The following is a 19,718-nucleotide window of genomic DNA, read 5'->3' on the forward strand; positions in this document are numbered from 1 at the left end:
TACAAAACGATATGCTAAACATAACACACCTTAATGAACACACTAGTAAATTTGGGTAAATAAAAACATGCAAATAACATACAAATATAATGCAGTACTTTGTGATATAAAATTAAACATGACATAATATATACACAGGAAAAGGGTAATAGAATTTACATTGTAGTGGGATAAATGGGTTCACATATTTACAGTTTATTCTACATTATTTACAAATGTGTCAACATCCAGATTATTTTTATGGGGGCGGGTTTTCTAGTTACTAGGCATAGTGAAGTAGCAGTACAAAATGCAGGCTAAATTTATCTTTAAATGACATATGGTCATAGAAGAAAAAAAAATATTAGACCACCCTTGGATTTCTAGAATTTCATGTTACTGCCTCAGTACTACTTTATATTACTTGATTAATATGTTGTTCAGCACAAAGAATCAGTGAGTCAGTATTTATTGGATTATTTACAAAACAATATGCAAGACATAACAGACTTACCTTATAGAACACACTAGTAAATTTGAGTAAATAAAAACAACATGCAAATAATGTCCAAATATAATGCAGTACTTAGTCATAAAATTAAACATGACATAATATAGACACAGAAAAAGGGTAATAGAATTTACATTTTCGTGGGATAAATGCGTTTACATATTTACAGTTTATTCTACATTATTTAAAAATGTGTCTACATCCAGATTATTTTCATGAGGGCGGGTTTCCCAGCTTGTGCTGCCGCTGCTCATTCAGCCACTCTTCTAAAGTTTTGCTTCCAAATGAAATGGGGCAAAATGTGGCCCCGCCGAAACGGCTGTGTCCAAACTCTTTAGTTTCGGCCTGCCACTGGGGCAACTGAGGTCCCACCTGCACCAGGGTATCAAACAATGACCTGGGGGAGTGATGCAGGAGCCGGAGGAGCCGCTGGAGCGATGGGCCGCCGCATGGCAGTGGCACTAGCAGGTCGTCTACCCGGCCGCAACTTAGGAGCCTGTCCAGTCCTGTTTGGAGGAAGGACGAACTCATGCTGGGGCCCTGATGTGGAGGGACGCTTCTCCAGCCGTGGAGCAGGAAGCTGTGAGCTGGCCACAGCGATGCGGTCCTCAGAAGCAAGGCCTTGGGAAAGGACACTTCGCTCCTGAGAGTTCTCCCATCGATTAAACCTGCAGCCATAAAATGTAAACATTACAAATGACGGCTAAACTTTTTACTTAAATGTCAATATAAAATATAGAAAACATTGTGCTTACCACTGATTAGATGAGTTGACCACAAACACCTTGTTTAAGGATGTTAGAGGTGCATGAGAAAGGGGGGTGGATCCCCAAGCAGTCAGCCGGTTGAGATGAATGATATTTTATTGGTGAACACGAGATAGTTGATGATGTGAGAGCCAAGGCAGAAGGTGGGTGACGTTAGGCTTGGAGTAGTTTAGCCGGTGCAAAGAGGGGGATCGGAAGGAGGCAGGCGTGGAATCCGACAATCAGCGCTGAGGCAAGACCAAAAATAGTTAAAAAAAAAAAAAAAAAACTAATCAAATGGATGAATCAAAATGTTAAGATGCAACCGACAGAGGTAAGCAGACAAGTTGATCGGGCGAGGAGGTGGTGGCGTCCACTGGCTTTTAAAGATGGCTGATTGTTATTGCCCACATCTGTGGTATGTATGTATATATATATATATATATATATATATATATATATATATGTATATATATATATATATATATATATGTATATATATATATATATATATATATATACACACACATATATATATATATACACACACATATATATACATACACACACATATACAAACATACAATAAACTGTGGATAATTTCAAAATTTTGGTTACATTGGATTTGATATGAGACACTAGTAGTGTTATTCAAAGGATCAGCATATTATATATACATTGCTAGGAGATGAGTTTTGAGTTTTTTCTTAAAGACGGAGATGGAGTGTGATATTTTAAGTGTTTCGTCCAGTTCATTCCAAATCTGTGGTCCTTTGCACACAATGCTAAAACTTGTACACTTTAGCCTTCGTTTTTTCCCTGTGATTTGATGTTTTCTTCTGGTAGTATAGACCCTACTCACCAACGTCACAGAATGACGTGTCGCTGTATCCGGCCGCCATATTGTCAGTCTCTGTTTAGCCCTATTCTCAATGGTTTCAATTAGTCGTTCAGTTTATAGAGCAATTCATGGAAGCCCCGGTGCTTTTAGACGCTGTAAACTCATTGGATGCATTGCATAAAAGGCGTTATGTGGAAAAGCTTCAGTCTATCCATTCGCCAGATCCATATTTGATGCCTAAATCGATATTTTTCGACTCGCTGTCTTCGCCCTCTCTGCATGACATCTGCTACCCTGATATCTACAACTAACTTGTTCACACAAAATCAGCCTATTCTCACGAAAGTTTAAAAAACTTTAAGAGCAGCACTCTAAGCAACATTACCCCGTGTGACCCAATTTTCTAAAATGGCGACAATCAATAAAAAATAAAAAGTTGACTGTGATGGCCGACGCTTCAAGGATAGTTGGATATTGGACTATTTCTTCAATAAAACACGCAACAACTGTGTCTGCCTCATTTGCAAAGAGACAGTCGCTGTTTTTAAAGAGTTCGATGTGACGCGATAATATTACCGAACAAGACACGCTAACATGTACGACAACATTACAGGGAAGATACGCAGCGAGAAATTATAGCAACTTGAAGCTAGTTTAATTTCACAGCAGCAGTATTTCGCAAGAGCCCGAGGGTCGAAAGAGAATGCCACAAAGGCGAGATTGTTGAAATTATGAATTAAAAAAAAAAAAAAAAGCAAATGTGACACACAGAAGGGCTTGCTAAAATTTCTTTAAATGTATTGTTCTACGTAAATCAGCCCAGGTAGCCCCCCACATTTTTACCACACTGAATCTGGCCCCCTTTGCAAAAAGTTCTAAATCTTAATTGTGGTTGTCAGCCCAAAACCCTCTAAATATATATTATATGCATCTTACCAGCTATAAAATGACTACTACATAATCTGTGGTAATCGTTTGGAGCCCAGTTTTTTCGTCGAATTGCAGCAGCCCATCTCGCTCTCTCCTCTCCGGGTCTCTCGGAATACGGTAGAACCTCAAGTCTCTCTGTCTATCTTCTCTGTTATTGCAACCGACCGCCACACACGCCTTCACCATTTTGATTATTAATGTTAACGAGCAGAAAAACACGCCATAATAGGAGGAATTTACGTAGCGGTAGTTGACGGACAATATGGGTTAGGGTTAGGGGCGTGGTTGTGACGTCATGTGAGTAGGGTCTATATGTGTGTTGAGGAGTACAGACTGGGATGAGGTCACCTAATTTATAGTTTAGTCTATAGATAATCTGATACATTACACAAGCATTTTGGTAATAGTTGTGGTCTTTAGGCCTCAGGAGGTGGTGCCGGTGAAAAATTAATTTAGTTGGAGCATTAAACTCAGACCATGTTAGGGCACGTATAACTTTTTTCTGTAGTATTTCAAGCTTTTTTAAATAAGTTGGATATGTGTTGCACCATATGACATTACAGTATTGTAAGTGTGGTACGGCTTGGCGCCTGTACGTTGGGGTGTACTCCGGTAGACGAGAGGGTAGCCTCCCTCCGCTTTCGGGTAGGGGGACGGGTTCTAACTGTTGTTTGCGCTTACGCACCGAACAGCAGTTCAGAATACCCACCCTTTTTGGAGTCCTTGGAGGGTGTGCTAGAGAGCGCCCCCTCTGGGGACTCCCTCGTTCTCCTGGGGGACTTCAACGCTCACGTGGGCAACGACAGTGAGACCTGGAGGGGCGTAATTGGGAGGAACGGCCCCCCCGATCAGAACCCGAGTGGTGTTCTGTTATCGGACTTCTGTGCTCGTCACGGTTTGTCTATAACGAACACCATGTTCAAACATTAGGGTGTCCATATGTGCACTTGGCACCAGGACACCCTAGGCCGCAGTCCGATGATCGACTTCGTAATCGTGTCATCGGACTTGCGGCTGCATGTTTTGGACACTCGGGTGAAGAGAGGGGCGGAGCTGTCAACTGATCACCACCTGATGGTGTGTTGGCTCCGATGGTGGGGGAAGATGCTGGCCAGACCTGGCAGGCCCAAACGTATTGAGAGGGTCTGCTGGGAACGTCTGGCAGAATCCTCTGTCAGAAAGAGTTTCAACACCCACCTCCGGCAGAACTTCTCCCTTGTCCCGGGGGAGGTGGGGGACATTGAGTCCGAATGGGCCATGTTCCGCACCTCCATTGTTGAGGCGGCCGATCAGACCTGTGGCCGTAAGGTGGTTGGTGCCTGTCGTGGCGGCAATCCCCGAACCCGCTGGTGGACACCAGCGGTAAGGGATGCCGTCAAGCTGAAGAAGGAGGCCTATCGGGCCTTTTTGGCCTGTGGGACTCCGGAGGCAGCTGACAGGTACCGGCTGGCCAAGCGGACTGCGGCTTCGGCGGTCGCCGAGGCAAAAACCCGGACATGGGAGGAGTTCGGCGAGGCCATGGAAAACGACTTCCGGACGGCTTCGAGGAAATTCTGGTCCACCATCCGGCGCCTGAGGAGAGGAAAGCAGTGCACCATTAACACTGTGTATAGTGAAGATGGTGTGCTGCTGACCTCGACTCGGGACGTTGTGAGCCGGTGGGGAGAATACTTCGAGGCCCTCCTCAATTCCACCGACACACCTTCCTTTGAGGAAGCAGAGTCTGGGGACTCCGAGGTGGGCTCTTCGATCTCTGGGGTTGAAGTCACTGAGGCGGTTGGAAAGCTCCTCGGTGGCAAGGCTCCGGGGGTAGATGAGATCCGCCAGGAGTTCCTAAAGGCTCTGGATGTTGTAGGGGTGTCGTGGCTAACACGTCTCTACAACATCGCGTGGACATCGGGGACAGTGCCTCTGGATTGGCAGACCGGGGTGGTGGTCCCCCTTTTTAAGAAGGGGGACCGGAGGGTGTGCTCCAATTATAGAGGGATCACACTCCTCAGCCTCCCCGGTAAAGTCTATTCAGGGGTGCTGGAGAGGAGGGTCCGTCGGGAAGTCGAATCTCGGATTCAGGAGGAGCAGTGTGGTTTTCGTCCCGGCCGTGGAACAGTGGACCAGCTCTACACCCTCGGCAGGGTCCTCGAGGGTGCATGGGAGTTTGCCCGATCAGTCTACATGTGTTTTGTGGATCTGGAGAAGGCGTTCGACCGTGTGCCTCGGGGAGTCCTGTGGGGGGTGCTCCGGGAGTACGGGGTACGGAGCCCCTTGGTAAGGGCTGTTCGGTCCCTGTACGACCGGTGTCAGAGTTTGGTCCGCATTGCCAGCAGTAAGTCGAATTTGTTCCCAGTGAGGGTTGGACTCCGCCAAGGCTGCCCTTTGTCACCGATTTTGTTCATAACTTTTATGGACAGAATTTCTAGGCGCAGCCGAAGCGTTGAGGGCGACCGGTTTGGTGACCTCAGCATTGAATCTCTGCTTTTTGCAGATGATTTAGTGCTGTTGGCTTCATCAAGCCGTGACCTCCAACTCTCACTGGAGCGGTTCGCAGCTGAGTGTGAAGCGGTTGGGATGAAGATCAGCACCTCCAAATCCGAGACCATGGTCCTCAGTCGGAAAAGGGTGGAGTGCCCTCTACGGGTCGGGGATGAGATCCTGCCCCAAGTGGAGGAGTTCAAGTATCTTGGGGTCTTGTTCACGAGTGACGGTAGGAGGGAGCGGGAGATCGACAGGCGAATCGGTGCAGCGTCTGTAGTAATGCGGACTCTGCACCGGTCCGTAGTGGTGAAGAAGGAGCTGAGCCGAAAGGCAAAGCTCTCGATTTACCAGTCGATCTACGTTCCTACCCTCACCTATGGTCACGAGCTTTGGGTCGTGACCGAAAGAACAAGATCCCGGATACAAGCGGCCGAAATGAGTTACCTCCGCAGGGTGTCCGGGCTCTCCCTTAGAGATAGGGTGAGAAGCTCGGTCATCCGGGAGGGACTCGGCGTCGAGCCGCTACTCCTCCGCGTAGAGAGGAGCCAGCTGGGGTGGCTCGGGCATCTGGTTCGGATTCCTCCCGGACGCCTCTCTGGAGAGGTGTTCCGGGCATGTCCCACCGGCGGGAGGCCCCGGGGACGACCCAGTACACGCTGGAGAGACTATGTCTCTCGGCTGGCCTGGGAACGCCTTGGGATCCCGCCGGAGGAGCTGGTTGAAGTGGCTGGGGAGAGGGCAGTCTGGGCTTCCCTGTTAAAGCTTCTGCCCCCGCAACGCGACCCCAGAACAAGCGGAAGATAATGGATGGATGGAAGTGTGGTTCAAATAAAGATTTATACAAAATGAGAAGTGCAGAGAGTGGGCGATAGTGTCTCAGTTTAAAGAAAAGAGCAGCATATTTTGACAGTTTATTTGTAAGATCATCAATATGTTTTCTAAAATTAAGGCACTCATCAATATGGACTCCCAAAAATTTTGTAGAGTCGACTCTTTCAATGTTTTCTCCGTTTATGTTTGGGCAGATTTGTTTAGTGGCTTGTTTTTTATGGGAGTGAAGCACAATGTAATTTGTTTTATTGATATTTAGAGATAGTTTATTACATTTTAACCATGTGTCTATTTTCTTTAATTCGCTATTTATGATTTGCTCAAGTGCAGTTGGATTTTTATGGGAAAAAAACAAATTTGTATCATCAGCAAATATTACCTTATGTAAAACGGACGTGGAATTAACAAAATAATTAATGTACAGGTTGAAGAGGAGCGGCCCTAAGATGGAGCCCTGGGGGACTCCATGTTTGATGAGTTTGTATGATGATTTAGAATTGTTAATGTTGACATACTGATGTCGTCCAGACAGATAACTACGGAACCAGTCTAGTGCTAGGCCTCTAATCCCGTAATGCTGCAGTTTATTGATGAGTATTTCAGTGTTAATGGTGTCGAATGCTTTGGATAGGTCTAAAAAATGCCAACTCCAAATTCACCTTTGTCGATTGCATCATAGACTATTTCTGTTAAGTCAAGTACTGCCATATATGTAGTATTTTCTTTTCTGAATCCATATTGTGATGGGACAATGATTTTTAGTTTGTCTAGATAGTTATTGAGTTTGTTATGGACTACTCTTTCTAAAACCTTGGAGAGGGTAGGCAGAACTGATATTGGCCGGTAATTGCTCAGATCATTTTTATTCCCAGATTTAAAGATTGGTGTGATTCGTACAATTTTTGCGATTTGGGGCACCACTCCAGAGAGCAGAGACAGATTGATGCAGTGGGTTAGAGGTGCAGTGATAATGTTGGAGATGCTTTTCAGAATTTTATTGGATATTCCATCTGCTCCAGCTGAGTTTGAGTTCTTCATGTTCATGATTATTTTATGTACTTCACCACAGTTAGTTGGATTCAGAAAAAACGAGCCCAGGTAGTTACCTGATAAACAGTCTCTAAGGGAGGCATTTTGAGGCTTACTGATTTTACTAGAGATGCTGCTACCAATACAGACAAAATAATCATTAAATTTGTCAGCAACACTGTTATTTGTGGCGGTTGCGTTTGTATTGATATCATGGTGTACGGGGAAAAACCCCTGTGACCTTTTTGTGACCCGCACTGGTTCCACCATTATTTAATGCACGTATATATAACAAAGTATATATATAACAAAGTACGACTGTGTACTAAAGCACCATGGGATCCTTCAACAATAAAGCGCCTAACCATGATTGGACACGACAATAAAGAGCCTAATTATGATTGGACAGGCAGTGTGTCTCCTGAGATCAGGGGTTGGCCCCTCTGTTCTCACGTGACCTAGGCATATAAGAGCGGACTTTTCTGGGCACACTTTAGGGTCGGTTGTAGGACTTCACGCGAAGTCGCTCGCCCGGAGTTTCCTTTTGCTCAAGCCAGGAACGTTGTGTGGCCCTCCGTTCATTGTCGACACGGTAAGAGCTTGATTTCAATATCACAAAGGAACTCATTGCGCTTTGGTGTTAAGATATCTGTGTTAGCTTCGACAACTAATCCATATCTAGCGCCATTGTAATGTGTAACTGATATGCTGAACCGTTAACTGCGTTGTGTAGCTAACTGAACTGATAACTGATATGCTGAACCGTTAACTGCTTTGTGTAGCTAACTGAACTGATAACTGATATGCTGAACCGTTAACTGCTTTGTGTAGCTAACTGAACTGATAACTGATATGCTGAACCGTTAACTGCTTTGTGTAGTTGACTGAACTGATATGTGTAACCGTTAACTGTCGAGTTTTGTCTTTGCTTGCTTTTGTGGGACTGTAATCGATTAAGCTTTAATTTCTCCTGTTATCCTAATCGTAATCTATTCTTTCATTTCATTTACAATTTCTATTCAATAAACATTGCTAATAAGCAAAAGTGTGCCTGTTATTCTACTCACTGCGAACCTGTTACGAAGTTTCTTTCATCTTCCATGAAAGTGTGATCTCGATCACTTCGTATAAAAAACTGATTATACGAAATTTGCTTGTTTGACGCTGCGATTATGAGCAGTGTCAGGGTTATTTTCGACATTTTAGCTATCTCGAAATTGTTGCTGATAATTTCGTAAAACATTTTGGCGTTGTCGGCAGGATCAAAGTATTTTGCTTAAGATAAATACTGAGTGAGACGTAACAGATTAGCGATGTTTAAGAAATTGCTGAAGTGTAATGTGAAGGAAGCGGAGGAGTCGATCAATAGGGTGGTCGTAGCTCCTGCTTGGGAAAAAGAACCTTGGCCGATTGTATGTTTTTATGTTTGATAAAAATGTAGGATCTTTAGGGCTGGAGGATCTGTAGGGCTGAAGGTCTTTAATATGTAGGGTCTTTAGCTTTAGGGCGAGTGAACCTCATGAGCAAGAGCGTCGTAGGCGCGTTGGTTCGCGGCAGAGCGAATGGCGCAGCGATGCTGAAACTGCTCACTGAGGGTCTTAAAGTGCGCGACTGAGGTTAGGGCTCACGCGTAGTCGCTCGCCCGGAGTTTCCTTTTGCTCAAGATGACTTTGATTTGTACTGGTAGAATATAGCATGACTTTGATTTGTATGACTTTGATTTGTACTGGTAGAATATATGACGACTTTGATTTGTATGACTTTGATTTGTACTGGTAGAATATATGACGACTTTGATTTGTACGACTTCGATTTGTATGACCTTGATTTGTACTGGTAGAATATATGACGACTTTGATTTGTACGACTTCGATTTGTATGACTGTGATTTGTATGACTGATTTGTATTTGAAACTGTACTGTCTTGTATGATACGACTTTGATGTGTGTGACTTTGATTTGTACGATGACTTTGATTTGTACTGGTAGAATATATGATGACTTTGATTTGTATTTGAAACTGTGCTGTCTTGTATCTTTAGGGCTGGAGGATCTGTAGGGCTGAAGGTCTTTAATATGTAGGGTCTTTAGCTTTAGGGCGAGTGAACCTCATGAGCAAGAGCGTCGTAGGCGCGTTGGTTCGCGGCAGAGCGAATGGCGCAGCGATGCTGAAACTGCTCACTGAGGGTCTTAAAGTGCGCGACTGAGGTTAGGGCTCACGCGTAGTCGCTCGCCCGGAGTTTCCTTTTGCTCAAGATGATAAGTCATTGGAGATGGTTTTGGTTCCACTGACCAACCAAGAACCAAAATATGGGTGAGACAAGAAAATGGGCCTACGCGGCCTGCTGATAGCACAAGGGAACGATCAGGTGGTTACTGTGCTATATTCTGGGAAAACTGAATGGGCGAATGTTCCCATACAAAAATGTTACCTGGGGGAAAATTGACAACATTTAGCAAGAGAATGTGAATGGGGTGTAGGTTCAACTCCCCCTTGCAATTGGACGACTGCCAAAACATATCTATTCAGGGGAATAGATCATCGGAATGGACAAACCTCGGAGCGCCCAATCTTTGTCCAGTCCGAAGCGTTTTGTTCTGTTTTCTTTTTCAGCTTGGTGATTGATGTGGAGACGGTGGATTGGAACGAGACGGTGGATTGGAACACCTGCGGGAAGATCGCAGCGGTGCTGCGTACCTTCTGCGTTCCTCCGCATCGAAGGTGGTGTCGGATCCTGGGCCACCATCCTCTGTGCTATGGTGGAGCAAGAACGTCGACTCTCTGGGGAGTCCATTGCGGTTTCTGGCGATACCGACTCTCTGGAGAGCTCATTGCGGTTTTTGGCGATGGAGACGTGTCCTGCCAGAGGGAGGCTGCAAGGTAGACATCACATCTCCCTGCTCCCTATATAGAAGAGCCGATCCAATCGGAAATACGTGTCCTGCCAGAGGGAGGCTGCAGGGTAGGCACCACATCTCCCTGCTCCCTATATAGAAGAGCCGACCCAATCGGAAATGCTGTTTTAATGCATTGAATATGACTGTGTGTAAATTACAGATACTTAACATGAAATTACAGAAAGAAAGGTTCCTAAGGGTGGTCACATAATGTGGTTGCAAATGACTGTAACTGAACCCTTATTAGTTTGCAGATATCATGTTTTGCCTGTAATTACGATTAATGCTTATTATTTTGTGAGACCTCAAGGGGAATGGTTTAGCCCACAAACCAATCCTACTTATGACCTAAGCGGATGCGACACATCGGATAAAGGTATGACATGTATGAAACTAGTAATGTATCCAGAAGCATGTTTTAACGCGACACAGGATTGGTACTATGAAATCATTTTCGGATTGTCTTGACAATGTGGAGTTTTTCATTTGGAATAACCAGACCTATAAATTGCACTAAGGTTCTAGGTGGTACTGCCCCCCAGCATTCCCACTGCAAAAATCGCTTGCAGCACCCCAATAATGATCTTGATTATGCAGATGGTCATAAAGAGACGCTCGAGACTCCCCAGCGGCCGAAGGGCCGTCGGGGAGGTACTTGTGAAACGCTTCCCACGTGGGTATGGAAGGCTGGAGAGCCAAGGACGGGTAAGACCCCTCTAAAACCTGGGGCCACCTGGAGGCCCAGTCACGATTACCTGCCACAACTCCTGATTATAACAGGCGGGTATGGAAGGCTGGATAGTCCATGATGGGTAAGATCCCTCCTCCTAACCTTGGGACAACCTAAGGCAGGCACAGTCACGATTACCCGGCCTCAGTCTCCTGCTGCGTGTGCGGCCTGGTACCGCCGGTGCAGATGGAGGAACAGGGACTGGACAGGAGAAGCTGATGTGCGGCGTGGGGATGCACAGCGTTACGTTGACCCGCTGGTACGTCATCGAAACACATGAGTTTGCTTACAGATGAAGCATTAACAGCTGCTAACAGGAAATTGGCTGCGCAGTGGGGGAGCTGGGTCCAGTTCGTTCTGAAACCATTGTCATTTTAGTGATTGAGGAACACAGGTCTAATGTTTCCAAGCTTAAAGTGTCCACATTGATAGCTCGAAATGAAGTGGTACATGCAGCCAAAGGAAATTGAGCAGGATTTCGTACCTCCGATGTTTATATGTAATCTTTGTATCGACTATACTCTGTTTTGAATGTATGTGTTTTTTGTTATGTCCGAAAGGTAAAGCGGTCGTTAACTAAGAAGATGCATAATTTAGAGAATGATAATTGGGAACAATATATTGAGGGATTGATTATTAGGGAGTTAATGATGGACCCAATCCGGGTCAAAGGGTGGGATGTACGGGGAAAAACCCCTGTGACCTTTTTGTGACCCGCACTGGTTCCACCATTATTTAATGCACTTATATATAACAAAGTATATATATAACAAAGTACGACTGTGTACTAAAGCACCATGGGTTCCTTCAACAATAAAGTGCCTAACCATGATTGGACACGACAATAAAGAGCCTAATTATGATTGGACAGGCAGTGTGTCTCCTGAGATCAGGGGTTGGCCCCTCTGTTCTCACGTGACCTAGGCATATAAGAGCGGACTTTTCTGGGCACACTTTAGGGTCGGTTGTAGGACTTCACGCGTAGTCGCTCGCCCGGAGTTTCTTTTTGCTCAAGCCAGGAACGTTGTGTGGCCCTCCGTTCATTGTCGACACGGTAAGAGCTTGATTTCAATATCACAAAGGAACTCATTGCGCTTTGGTGTTAAGATATCTGTGTTAGCTTCGACAACTAATCCATATCTAGCGCCATTGTAATGTGTAACTGATATGCTGAACCGTTAACTGCGTTGTGTAGCTAACTGAACTGATAAGTGATATGCTGAACCGTTAACTGCTTTGTGTAGCTAACTGAACTGATAACTGATATGCTGAACCGTTAACTGCTTTGTGTAGCTAACTGAACTGATAACTGCTTTGTGTAGTTGACTGAACTGATATGTGTAACCGTTAACTGTCGAGTTTTGTCTTTGCTTGCTTTTGTGGGACTGTAATCGATTAAGCTTTAATTTCTCCTGTTATCCTAATCGTAATCTATTCTTTCATTTCATTTACAATTTCTATTCAATAAACATTGCTAATAAGCAAAAGTGTGCCTGTTGTTCTACTCACTGCGAACCTGTTACGAAGTTTCTTTCATCTTCCATGAAAGTGTGATCTCGATCACTTCGTATAAAAAACTGATTATATGAAATTTGCTTGTTTGACGCTGCAATTGATTATGAGCAGTGTCAGGGTTATTTTCGACATTTTAGCTATCTCGAAATTGTTGCTGATAATTTCGTAAAACACATGGTCAGGAAACAGGAGTTTTTTGTCCTTTATTTAGAACCTTATTTAGTACTTTCCAAGATTTCTTGTAATCACCACGAAATGTGTTTATCAATTCTGCATAATAATTACTCTTCCTTTTCCTGATAATATGTGTGTTTATTTCTATAATTAATATATTCATTTTTATTATCATAATTAGGTTTATTTATTTTTTGTATAATTTATTTTTGTGCTTAATAGATTTTAATATCCCCTTAGTGATCCATGGATTTTGATTCAATGTGCTGCATTTGATAGTTTTTTTCTGGAATGGTTCTTTGAATCGAGTCAGTTATTTCTTTAGTGAGAGTCTCAAATGCAGCATTAGCATCACTACGACAGTATACTCTATTCCATGCCTTGGCCTTTAAGTCCTCATTCAAATGCTGCATGGTTTCTTCATTTAGTATCTTTATATTTATTTCATGGTGAATGGGTGATAGTTTAATAGGAAGTTCAATAAATAGTACAATGGGAAAATGATCCAAAATGTCAGAGAGTACAGCTCCAGATACAAGTGGAGAATTTTGAATATTTGTGATGATGTTATCAATAATCGACTTTGTGGCTTGAGTGACTCTGGTATAAGTATTAATCGTAGGGAAGAAGGATGAAGAATGTAATACATTTATAAAGTCGTTCTGAGCTGCATCATCCCGTGCGAGGTCAATATTAAAGTCGCCAAGGAGGATGAAACTCTTGCTTTTGCTGTTAATATAAAATAGTGCTTCCTCCAGTCTGGTCCAAAAGATTTCTAGATCTGCATCTGGGAGGCGATAGATCACTCCGATTATAAGGTTTTTCCTATTTTCACCACTTATCTCAACAAAAAGGGAGTCGCTGTGATAGTCTGCTATGTAAATATCATCAGAGACGTTCACATTGTATGTGGAGGAGATATATAGACACACACCATCACCAGATGTCAGTGTATGATCTATCGCTCAGCCAAGTTTCACAGCAACCTATTGCATCAAAGTTGCAGCCTGTGCTTGTAAGAAAAGAAACTAGATCATCATAATGCTTGTTCAGGCTTCTGATGTTTAAATGTAGGAATGAATAATTATTTATATTTTTCAACGCTTGTAGGTGCTCAGGTTTGTACTGATTGCAACTTATGTTTCTATAATAGTCAATACACTGTGTCAACTCCTCTCCTTCACTAATTCATGAAATGCCATTTACAATGTAGTGCAATTTACTGTCATCCTGTAACCAACACACACACTTAAGAACATGTAAATATACATACACACACTCATCCATGCCAAAAACGACCCAGCTGACATACAAACGTACAACCATACACTCAGACTCAAAGTAATCCTCTGTGAACATTACCAACTATATTGTCACGGAGCAGCCAGAAAAATAAGGAGGGCCTCGGTCTGTTCAGTTAAGTATTATTTAAGCCAAGTCCTAAGCCAAATTGAGAAAGAGAGAAGAAATAATATTAATAGTAAATAAAATTGATGAGAAGTTGAAAAGAGAGAGTGAGAGAAAGACGAGTTGTGATGAGAGGAAGGGAAGGAAAGTGAATTGAACCGTCTTCCTGGCTCCGTGGTTGTCATGGTGACAGAGCCGCGATCTGGGGACGTCATCACCATGCGTCTGTGTTTACACCTGCGGGGAGGCTGCATGTTGTATCTTGACAGACTGTTCCTGACGGAGTTTAGGCATTATGTTTTCCTCCCCACCACTCAGCCAGTAAGTTATTCGGGGGTTCATGTAGAGTTTACCGTCGATGTAGAGCTTGTCAATGGAGAGACAAGCGTTCTTTTTGGCCTTCCTCGCCTCGGCCATGATCGGGTGTAGTAACCTCCGTCTGTTCATGATTTCCGGCGGGAACTGGTCGCCGATGGAGTAGTTGGTTCCTTTTAGCTCTCTGCCCCTCGACATGACGGCATACTTCATCTTGGAGTCAACGGCTTTAGCCACGATGGGACGGGGCCGCTGTTGGTCACTTTTCGCCCTACCAAGACGGTCCAACCTGGAAAAGCGAATAGCCCCGGCATCCTCGGGCTTCATTTTCAACTAGTTGACAAGGAATGTCCTAAGAAGTTCTTCTGACTTTTGGTGAGTTTCCTTTTTTGTTTCTGCAAGTCCGTGTACAATGATGTTGTCTCTCATGCTTCGGTACTGCAAATCAATTATGGAATTTGCCATGTTGATTTTATCTTTTTGGAGTTCAGATGTCAAATGCTTAAGATTGTTCACTTCGGCCCGAAGAGACGCATTGTCAGCCTTTAGCATCTCGATGAGTGAGTTGTTAAACTCCACAGACTGCTTTAGTTCTTTAACATCTCTTGTGAGTTGCTCAAGTAGGTCAAGCTTCTTGAGTTGTAGCTTTATAGCTAAGACAGACTCGCCGATGTCCAAAGATTCCATTTCGCCTGCTGAGCTCATTTTAGCTCGGGTGCCTTTAGCCTCAGCTTTGTTGCTAGGCATAACGCGTTTATGGTGAAAGATGCGTTAGGCTTCAAATTCTCTGTCGGTTCCTCAAAAGGCAAATCCAGTGTATTTTGGTTCTGGTCAGTGGTCAAACTGGATATGATGGCATAATTAGGAGATTTGGCACAGAGTGCTGGTCAGCACTTCATGTGGTTGGCCATCTTCCGCACTGGAAGAGAGTTCACTGCTCATTGTTGACTTTCTGAGAGGTCCACAATTGAGGAGTCGGGAGGACCAAGGGATGTCTCGTCTGCTTGCTTTCAAAGATCTCATTGAGGAACTACAGTCGTCCACATCAGCTGCAGGAGAAGATGCTGAGATGTGGCCCGACACTAAGGAGGTTGTGGTAGTGCCTGTGACCGTTGCGACTGGTGCCACTAGAGCACCGACAGTCTAGTCGTCACCGCCATCCGATGCTGTGGACCCTTTTACAGGTTTAGTCAGACTTTCTGAACTGAAATCATTTTTCCCACACAGAGAGTACAAGATATATGGTGGTTAAAGTTCTGATTTTGATTCTGATTTAACTTACGTCTTGTGTAAACAAATTGATGAAGGGCTTCGTGAAGGTTTTACAGAGGCTGAGATCATTAGAACAGTGTTGAAAATAATTAAGCCTGGTACCTTTAAAGAGATGCTTGTTACCAAAGATACCCTTACCGTCGCCGAGCTAAAACATTTTTTAAAGACACACTTACGTGAGAAAAGTAGTACTAATTTATTTCAGAAATTGAGCAATGCGAAACAAAATGACAAAGAAACACCACAGCAATTTATGTATCGATTAATGGGTCTTAAGCAGCGTGTGCTTATTGCGTCTAAAAACCAGATTGGGAAAAAATAAAACATCAAAACCGGTGCATGCCAGTGCCGCCCAGGTTGAGGAGGACCGAAATCCTGTAAACATGCAAACCGAAGTCCATGCTAATCGTGTTGCCATTCAAGAGTTGACGGCACAAGTGTCCTCTCTAACTAAAAGTTTAGAAAAGGCCCTGACTCCAATGATTAATGTCGTAAATGAAAATACTCGTCCCACAGCACCTGCTTTGAAGCACAAAATTCTAAAACCTGAGCAGAAAGGAAAGTGCCAAAGTTGTATGGCTCAAGGGACTGAACATTGTACTCATTGCTTTAAGTGTGGAAATGAGGGGCACAGAGCTATAGGTTGCCTCCAGAAAAAGAGTGTCAGTGTCGGGAAATTCCAAGAAGTCACTGGTGAGGGACTACCAGTGACTAAACCAGCAGAGTCCCAAGCAACTCGGAGACTGAAACAAGAACAGACAGTTACTGCTACGTCCCAGAAAATAAATAATCTAACAAAGAAAAAGCATGAGGCACAGCTAATAGGCGGGAGGTGCATTATTGACTGTATGTTAAATGGAGAAAAACTACAGATGCTATTGGATAGTGGTGTACAAGTTAGCATAGTCGAAAAGTCATTGGTCCAAAAAGCTCTGCCGAATGTGAAAATACAGCCCCTCGAGTTTTTACTTTCAGGCCATCCGCTGAAAGTAACTGCAGCGAATGGGACAGATGTTCCCTTTGAAGGGTGGATAGAAGTACTACTCGAGATCACCAGTTCACAATATGGCTCTGTATCTTTGTATGTCCCGCTCTGGTCAGCCAACAGAATTTAACCACTCCGCTCCTGGGTTTTAATGTCATTCAAGAAATTATAAAGGGAAACAGTGAAAAAAATGACTGTGTTAGCTTAGTGGACTTGTTGTCAGAGACTTTTAAGATCCAAAAATGTAACGTTGAGTCCCTTATCACAGTTCAAACCACGTCAATGGAAGATGAACTGGAAAGGCAAATCTTGAAAGTTGGAAAAAAAGGACTCACTGTTGGCAGTAACCAAATCTGTATGGTGAAGTGTCAAATCCGAACATTTGCTGGTGGAGGTGAAATGCTGTTTGAGCCACCCGAGAAAAGTCACTTACCTGACGGATTGGAGTCATTTCCAGCTCTAATTGATGTACCATCTGGTGCTACTAAGACTGTAAGGATCCCACTACAAAACTCAACCAAACATGACATTTCCTTCAGCCAAAGACTGTTCTAGGATTCATGGAAGAGTTTTCTGAATACAAGCTGGTGAACATTAATGCTGCTAATGTCAACCCAGCAGGCCAAACGGTTTGTTGTGCGGGTCAGGTTCCACAAGAAAGTCCAAGTGAGAAAAAGGAGATTCTAAGTGCTGCTCCTTCACATCTGAGATGGCAGCCAACTGATGACTTAGAGCATCTTTCAGAAAGTAAGCAGCAAGTTGTTCGCCAAATGCTCTATGAACAGTCGGACGTTTTTGCACATGATGAAGGGGATATTGGATGTATTCCTGGACTGCAACTAAAGATTAACACCACAGACAATGCACCCGTACAAAAGAGTTACAACTCGATCCCCAGACCACTTTTTAAAAAGGTAAAAGACTATATTCAAAACCTGCTCAATAGAGGGTGGATCAGAAAATCTGTGTCATCTTCTTCGTCACAGGTGGTGTGTGTACGTAAAAAGGACAATACATTGCGCTTATGTGTTGATTTTCGTAGGCTCAACCGGAAAACAATACCTGACAGACACCCTTTACCAAGGATACAGGATCTTTTGGACAGCCTTGGAGGAAACGTTTGGTTGTCCATATTGGATCATGGAAGTGCATACCATCATGGTTTTGTTTGTGAAGAGTCAAGGCACATGACTGCTTTTAGCACACCCTGGGGTTTGTACGAGTGGGTGCTAATCCCATTCGGTCTTACAAACGCGCCAGCTGCATTTCAACGGTGCATGGAGGGAGTGTTAGAAGGTATTCGAGATGAGATCTGCGTGCCTTATTTAGATGATGTACTTTGCTACTCTAAGACCTTCGATGAGCATGTTGATCATCTCAAACAAGTCTGTGTAAAATGCGACAATACGGCATCAAACTTCACCCAGCCAAGTGTGAACTTTTTAAAAAGCAAATATGTTACCTTGGTAGGTTAGTCTCTGGCGAAGGAGTCCACATTGACCCAAAAGATTTGGAGGCCGTAATTGCCTTGAAAGAGAAGAAACCCCACACAGTTGAAGAAGTCAGAACTTTGCTGGGTTTTCTAAGTTATTACCGATCATTCATTTAAGACTTCGCACGACTGGCAAGGCCTTTGTTCGAACTTCTTCAGAAGACTAATGACAAACATGATGGGAATAAAGTAGCACCAAAAAGTAATGCAAGTAGTGACGGGATCTGTGTTTCACTTGAGGAAACGAATCCATTCCAGTTCGTTCAGTAAAAAGACTCCTTCAAACAAATCTTTCAACGAATCATTTGCCCCCCTCATCACCCTCCCCGCCCAAATGAATCGTTCTGTTAGTGAACGGGAAGTGACGTTGCCGAACGAATCACCAAAGACCGCTTCGCAGTATAACTGAACGGGAAGTGACATTGCTTGGTCCCTCCCTCTCTTGCACACAGGCTCCTCATTGACCGCTCGTTGTAGTTTCAGAAATGAGTGACAGACGATATCATTCTGCTTTCCCAGCCTCGTCTCCCTCCCGCTGCTGCAAAAGCGAAGGAGAACTTCCGCGTCGTCTGTCGTATTTCAATGGGATCAAAGTCATGGCTCGTGCTTGCATTTCGATTTAGGACACGGTTAAACATTTTCCTTTTGTGGGGGAGTGGGGGTTTGGGGTCGGGGGCGCACGGACTTTCTTTAGCATGATCTTGATCACATATACAATGCTGCTGCTACCAGCCAACGCGGCATGCTTGCTGTCACGAAAATAAAAATAAATCGAAAGTTTAATTTCAAAATTTGGAATGACCAACACATCATATTTACCTCACGCTCTGTTGTGTTTTTGTTTTTATGCTCATCACAATTATTTTTGGTAACCATTGTTTAAACTAAAGTGTAAATACAGTAGCTAGTTGTCAGATGTGTTGCTCTGAAATGAAAACAATACTACATTTTGACATTAGACAGTTTCATTGCAAATCAGTATAAAGATGATCATATTGAATTTTTGCACTGGTAATAATAAAGAAAATAATCCAGTCAGCTCCCCTGTCGCTGACGAGAAATAATTGTTTGCTCTTTACGATGTCGCCTTTCTACTCTCATTAGTCTGTTAAGAAAAATGTAGACATATTGCAACATCTCCTGTGCACGCGTGCGTTGCTTTGGGTGCTTGAGTAGCACATGATGGACGGATGGACATAAATTGTCAAACCAACCAACACCCGACACGCTCTGACACGAAAAAAATAAAACACTCGGAAAAAATGACATGTATGAATGAATGAATGAATGAATTTATTGTCATTGTCATGATCATCATAATCACTGACAGTTTCAGAGTGTGGAATTTGCCCAAAAGAAAGACGATGACAGACAAAAGAAAGATAGGAAAAAGCAAATGCTTATCGATACCCGTCCCCCAACAGTCCGGGATGCGCAGTCAATGAGCATGTTTGTGTTACAGTCCAGTTATTATCAGTTTTTTTTTTTTTTTTCACATATCATTCAGAAGTCATTGATTGCCATGGAATTTCACATATTGTCAATTTGAGTGGGTTCATTGTATCAGCTGATGTCCAAGTTGGTGTAGGGA

Source organism: Corythoichthys intestinalis, chromosome 17 (assembly GCF_030265065.1).
Source record: "Corythoichthys intestinalis isolate RoL2023-P3 chromosome 17, ASM3026506v1, whole genome shotgun sequence".
Taxonomy (NCBI): Eukaryota; Metazoa; Chordata; class Actinopteri; order Syngnathiformes; family Syngnathidae; genus Corythoichthys; species Corythoichthys intestinalis.